Below are 7384 nucleotides of genomic sequence, written 5' to 3'. Positions count from 1 at the left end.
AGAGAATTATCTTTCGGGGTAGGTTGGGTTATGGGCCAGCTCAGAGGCTGATTCTCTTCTCTAGAAGTTTCCTTGGTTATCTCATTTGTATTGTTCCACCCTACTCCTTTTTCTCCGATTACTGGGTTGGGTCCTATGGCTATTGGGTCATGTGGGATGGATTCCTTCTTTATCAGAATATGCCCCCCTCTGTCTTTTCCGGGTTCCCATAGCCTCACTCCCCAGAACTTCCCTGTTAACCAAGCAGGATCTTGGGGTTGGGTGACGTTGAGGTAAATCCATTTACAATCTCCTGCATATGTTACTACCCCCGATGGATCTGTCCAGGGTTTTTTACATCCATGTGGACCCCTCTCTACCTTTAAGTATTTATCTGGATTCTCAACTTTCCATCCCAGGGAAATAGTTTCGCAACCCCAATATCCACAATAGAATTCTCCGGGATAATTACAGTATCCTTTTCCTGGATTCGATGCTGGGCACATGTAGATTACTCCTCTTGGTATTGACCAAGCACCCCCGGCACCCCATCTGTCAAACAATGGTTCTAGAGTTATATTGAAACTGGGAGCCCCTGAGGTAATCTGTGTTTGAATCGGTGGGTCTGGTCTCTCCCATTTTACTAAGGACCATTTAAAGGGTTCATGCAATGGTTCTGCCCCATATGTTAACATTACATTCATCCATATTATACATCCCCTTAGAACTAGGTGATATTCACTGCCAGAATAAATTTTTCTTTTTATCTTTGCTCCTACTGTTTTTCCTTTGTTACCTCCTCTCAAACCCTGTTCCTTTGAGGTTCTGAGTGCTGTATTCATGCTTCTTTTATTCTGGCGGATCCCTCTTTCCCCACAACTCATCCCTCTGCCTCGCCCGTCGACTTGGTTGCTACGAGCCACGGGGTAAGCCATCTTCTCGGCAGCAAGGATGTTCTTCAGGGGCAGGATAGGCTCTTCTTTCCCACTTTCTTCTTTTGGAGTTCCAATTTATTCCCTTTAATGGTGGAATATCGCACCTGAGTTTCTTTTCTCTTTTTCGGCACTTTACCTCTAGGATGTCCACAACGAATGGAACAAAGGGCTCGTTAGGATGGCAACAATAAAGGTCAGGGTTTACTCCCTTTGAATATACCTGCCACCAAGACGCAGCTCCTACTTTCAACTCCCGCGCTGCTACCTTCTGGTTCAAGATCCAGGTAGTCAGCTCCCATTGTTCTTCCCAACAGGGTTGACACACACTCCTAGGAGCCCTCCCTCTCTGGCAGTGAACCCACCACAGTTCTTTACAAATTTTACAAGAAAAACACACAAACGGATAACAGTTACAATCTAACCAGCTACACTTTACTCTTATGTCCCTATGATCTACGTGCCCTGTTCCATTCCACAATTGAGATTTATATTCTAGTCTAATAGGTCGATAATAGGGTTGTTGAGCAAAATCTTCCAAATATTTACAGTATCCAGGGGGCTCTGAATGTCCGATTAATTCTTTTTGCAACACCCAGTTTTCCCCCACCCAAATGTCTCCTGAGTCCATTCGGCAATATCTTGAAGTTTAGGTATCCCGGTATTCCTTAGGATTGTGTTTTTCTCTTTAGAGTCAACTTCAAATCCCCAGCTGTGCCCTTTACTTCCCAACCAGAGTCTTTAGCGAACTTGGATGGGTCCACTGGTCCTTTTATTCGGCTCGCGTGGGTCCACCCTCTTTTCGTGGTTCGTACTGCTGTATCCGTTGTGAGCAACACCAGGTAAGGCCCTTCCCACTTGGGTGTTATTGGATTTTCTTTCCAATTCCGGATCAATATCCAATCTCCGGGCTGCACCTGGTGTAATGCAAGATCCAGTGGTGGTTTCTGGGCCCACATTCCTTTTTCCCACAGTTGTTTCTTAAACTTCATCAGGGTTACTAGGTACTTGTTAATGTATTGTTCACTAAGGTTTGGGTTAGTCTGTACCCCTTGTAAATTATATGGCATACCATATAACATTTCATATGGGGAAAGCCCCACGTCTGCTCGTGGTTGAGTTCGGATATTTAACAAGGCTAGTGGGATGCATTTTACCCATGATAACTTAGTTTCTAATACTAGTTTAGTAAGTTGTTTCTTTATTTCTCCATTTATTCTCTCTACTCTACCTGAACTTTGGGGATGCCAAGGGGTATGCTGTTCCCATTTTATTCCTAATGCATCTGCCAATTCTTGTGTTATTTTGGATGTGAAGTGGGGCCCTTTATCAGAGTCAATGGTTTCAGGTACCCCATATCTAGGGACTATTTCCTCCAACAGGGTCTTTACAACCGTCCGTGCCGTTTCCCTTGCCGTTGGAAAGGCTTTCACATAGTGGGTGAGGTGATCTACTATTACTAAAAGGTATTTGATTCTTCCTACTTTTGGCAATTCAGTAAAGTCTATTTGTAGATTTGCAAAGAGTCTTTTTGCCAATGGTCTTCCCCCATGAGGTAGCTTCCTAAGGTTACTCCGGTTCACTCGTAAACAGATGGGGCATCCTTTAGTAATATGCTTGGCCATATCGTGGAGCCCGATACTTATAAACCTAGTGGCAAAATGATCCACTAACCCTTGGGCTCCCCAATGTGTTTTCTGATGTAGTTTGTATAATATTCGTTGGGCCACTGCCCTGGGTAACACTTCCCGTCCATCCTCTAATACCCATTTTCCTGACTCCTCTTTAACTCCCATTTTCCTCAACTTTTCTTTTTCTCCGTTGGTGAAAATTAGGTTAGTCTCTTCCTTATTGTGTACTCTCTTGTTCTCTTGCCCCCCTTTTTCTTTTAGGACCATTTCCTTCATCGCTGCCCGTTTTGCTTCTTGGTCTGCAGCGTTATTTCCTCTACTTCTGAGGTCTATGCTCCGTTGGTGTCCTTTGAGATGAACCACAGCCACCTTCTTAGGTCCCCTTAAAGCTTGTAGTATTTCAATTATTAGTTTTTGGTGCTCTAGGTCTTTTCCCTGCGAATTGATCAAACCTCTTTCTTCCCATAATTTTCCAAAGGTATGAACTACCCCAAATCCGTATCTGGAATCAGTGTATATCGTTCCCTCTTTTCCCTTGAGGAGTTTTAAGGCTCTTAATATAGCATATAGCTCACATGCTTGTGCAGACCAGGACTTATCCAAAGTGCCTGCTTCTATTACTTGCAGGTCTGGACCTCCTACGATTGCATATCCTGATCTTCTTTTTCCTTCTATTACTCTAGAGGATCCATCTACGAATAACCTTTCGCCATCCTCTAATTCCTCCTCCTCCAGATCAGGCCTAATTTTTGTTTGTTCTTCTATGGTAACTATACAGTCGTGGGTTAAAGGCTCATACTCCGGTTCCCCGTATAAAAAGGCAGCTGGGTTTTGTAATGTGGTAGTCTCTAGGGTAAAATTGGGTGCCTCTATTAAAATTCCTTCATATTTTAAAAGCCTTGCATCAGAGATCCATTTGTCTGCCTTCTGCTGCAGTACACTCCGAATGTTATGGGGAGACATTACTCTGAGACTACTGTTAAAGGTGATTTTTCTAGCTTCTTCCACTAATAGAGCACATCCTGCTACAATTTGCAAACATGTGGGCCACCCCCTGCTTACCGGATCTAAAATTTTTGACAAATAAGCAACTGGCTTCTTTTTCCCCGCCCAATCCTGAGTAAGCACCCCGAATGCGACCCCCTCTTCTATATTCACAAACAAAGAGAATGGTCTTTTTAGATCCGGAAGGCTCAGGACTGGGGCATGGATCAAATTTTCCTTTAATTCTTGGAACTTGTCCGTGTCTTCTGGGTTCCATTTCATCAGCCCTTCCTGTGCTAATTTCTGATACAGGAATCTGGCTTTGCTACTGTAATTTTCAATCCACTGCCTACAGTATCCAGTGAGTCCCAAAATCTGACGAATTTGTCTCTTATTCTTTGGTATTGGTAGTGACACAATTGCTTGGATCCTTTCAGGGTCTATTTTCTTTTCTCCTTTTTTTAAGTAATGTCCCAAATATTTAACTTCTTCTTCCACAAATTGAAGTTTAGTCTTGGAAACTTTCAGCCCTTTGAGTCCTAGAAAATTTAGTAACTGGATACTTTCTTTCCTTACATCCTCCTCACATTTCCCTGCCAATAGTAAGTCATCTACATATTGGGTTAAGGTCAACCCCGGTCTTGTCTGATAATCTTGTAAGATTTGTTCCAGTGCCTGTCCAAACAAATTAGGGGACTCGGTGAACCCCTGAGGTAACACAGTCCATCTAAGCTGTTGCCTTCTTCCTGTATCAGGGTCTTCCCATTCAAAGGCAAAATAATCTCGGCTCGCCTCATCCAGGGGGCAGGCCCAAAAGGCATCCTTTAAATCTATCACACTGTACCATAAATTGTTAGGTCCTAGCTTGCTTAAAAGTGTATAAGGGTTTGCTACCATGGGAAATCTGGCTAGGGTTCGCTTGTTTATCTCCCTCAAATCATGTACTAAGCGATACGATCCATCTGCTTTCTTGACAGGGAGTATGGGTGTATTATATGGTGACATACAGGGTTTCAGCAGTCCCTTATTTAGTAATCTTTCTATTTCAGGCTTTAGTCCTCTCCTTCCCTCTGGGGAAATGTGGTACTGTTTTATTCTCACAGGAATTTCGGGATTCTTGATTTTTACTGTAAATGGGGGCTATTTTTAGTTGTCCAACACTTCCTGGGCTATACCACACGTCAGGGTTTATTTCCTTTTCATCCTCTTGTCTAAGAGGGCAAAGCTTAATTTGTAACTCCTTTTCTACCACTTCTATCTGAATTCCTAATTCTATAATCATATCTCTCCCCAACAAGTTATAATCTGATTCCGATACTAAGAGAAAATCTCCTGCCCCTATTTTTGATTTTGATTCTACTATCACCTTTTTTATTACTTTTACTTCGAAAGGCTCTCCTTTTGCCCCCACCACAGTGACAGTCTCTTTAGACAGGGTGCATCCTTTGGGCAAAAATTGAATCGTGGATCTCTCTGCACCCGTGTCGACCAGGAAGGTTATCTCCTGGCCATGGGGACCTACTCTCAGTTTTATCAAGGGCTCTTTTTGTTGTCTCTGGGTCCCCATTATATAGAGCCCCTGACCCCTCTAATCTGTTTTGAATTCTTTTTCGTCCCTAATTCGGACTCGGCATTCTCTTTTGAAATGTCCCTTCTTTCCGCAATAAAAACACACCTTTAGATTTTGCCTCTCTCTTGAAACTTTTGGCCCCCCAGATTCCCTTATAGGCCATTTTTGTATCTTTTCCTGATCTTGTCCTCTACTTTCCCGTACCGCAGCAACCATCATTTTAACCTGTCGTTTATGGCTCTCTTCCTCCCTTCGAACATATACCTTCTGAGCTTCCCTCAGTAACTCATCCAGGCCTCTATCCTGCCAATCTTTTATCTTTTGTATCTTCTTCCTGATATCCTCCCATGATTTTGAGACAAAATGTACCTTCAACACTGCTTGTCCCATCTGACCATCTGGGTCCATTCCTGAATAGAGTTGAAAGTTCTTTCGCAGCCTTTCTAACCATTCTGTGGGGGTCTCATCTTTTCTTTGTCTTTCATTGAAAGCTTTATTCATATTTTGACCCCTCGGGACTGATTCTCTAATCCCCTGGACTATAATAGTTCTCAAATCCTGCATGTGCGTTCTATGGGCCAGGTTCTGGTGATCCCAGTTTGGATTCTGGAGGGGCCATTTTATATTTGCTGCCGGCCCTTGAGCATGCTGAGCGTCCTAAATACGCATTCCCTCCCTCCTAATCATATTCTTTTCCTCTGCGGTAAATAAAATGTTTAGAATGGACTGTAACTCTTCCCATGTGTACATGTTTGGGCCTAAAAATTGATCCACTCTCTCGGCCACTCCCAGTGGATCCTCTAATAAGTGTCCCATCTCCTTTTTAAAGTCTCTAACATCTCCCGAACTAAGGGGTACTGATATAAATCCTATTCCTGCCTGTGGACCCCCCATTGGCATCTCCCTCAGAGGATACAACCCTTTCCGAGCCCTGCTCCGAGTTGTCGGCCCGGTGTAGTCTGATTGGTCTGAATCAGATTCCTCCCCTGGGGGTGCATTAGGACCCGCTGCTTCCTGCGCTTGGGAGGAGGCACATACGGGGGAGGGGCTATAATCGTCTCCTCGGCCCGACTTCCCTTTATTTTTCTTGGATTTCTCAGTTAGCTTAAAAATAAATACTTCTGGGCGGCCTACCCACACCTTTGCGTACTCACTCTCCTCTATACAAAAAGGTTTCTTTGTATTCACCCAAATATTTAGTTTTTGTTTCACCCAGTCCTCAGAGGACCCAAATATTGGCCAAAACACATTTTTTGAAATTTCCTTTCCACCCCACACCTCCACACAATAATGTATCATCCTAGCCTTATCTTTTCCTTCCGTATTGGAAAATGTTCCAATTATTTAATAAAAACCCTAAGGGACTATCTCTTGGTACAGGTGGAAGTTTAATCTCTGCAGGAGGCTTACTCTTCCCCTGCCCCATTTCTTCCGGAGTACCTTCACTCGCACACAAAATATCGCTTTCGCTTCCCCTGTTTCATGGCCCAAGCCCTCGCGGGTCAGTGGGAACCGCACTACTAAGGGTCCGCACTCGCTTGGGGAATCCGGCTGCCAGTTCCCCCTCTCACACACACATCGAGTCACCGTACTCCGGGATCCCGACCCCGCCCGAACGGATCCCGTATACTTACGCGTCCTGCGTCTTCGTCCGGACTTTGTGCACAAATTTTAAGGGGTCTACCGGGCCCTCTTCCCTTTGCCTTTGCCTTTTAGGGTTTTAGGTTCGTCGGTCGAGGCGAGAGAGTGAGCTCCCGTCCCCCCGGGACCACCAACAAAGGTGGGGCGCGCCTTCCCGCAAGGCGCCCCCCCCCCCCCCCCCCCCCAGTCTCGATCCGAGTCACAGCACCAAATTGTTATGAATGAGCACAAGGGGCCATATTCCGGTTCAATTTTAGAGAATTTATTAATTATAAAAGACAAAGGCAAATGTCAGCGCTGGGTGGCAGGGAGTCCGTGCTCCGAAAAACTGCCACACTCCTTCCTAGAGTTCGTCTCTCTTAAGTCCTCCAGTCTCCGGGTACGTGATAGGCCTTGCACACGTTCTTACGCGGTTGTTATGGTGTCTTCCGTCGTCTTTGCTGACCTCGCATGTCTTCCGTCGTCTTTGCTGACCTCGCAGTACTCTTTGTTTCCCTGGGAATTACTGAGACGTCCGGTTATTGAGTCAAGCTTAAACAATCAGTAACCACCTACCTATCTGTTTACATAGTAACTAGACTGCATCGGGTTTCAAGGCTATCTATCTATCTATCACAACGAACCAAAAAGGCCTTCAATCTCTCACA

The sequence above is a fragment of the Cinclus cinclus genome, chromosome 7 (assembly GCF_963662255.1).
Source record: "Cinclus cinclus chromosome 7, bCinCin1.1, whole genome shotgun sequence".
In the NCBI taxonomy this organism is placed as follows: Eukaryota; Metazoa; Chordata; class Aves; order Passeriformes; family Cinclidae; genus Cinclus; species Cinclus cinclus.
This window is presented reverse-complemented; position numbering follows the sequence as displayed.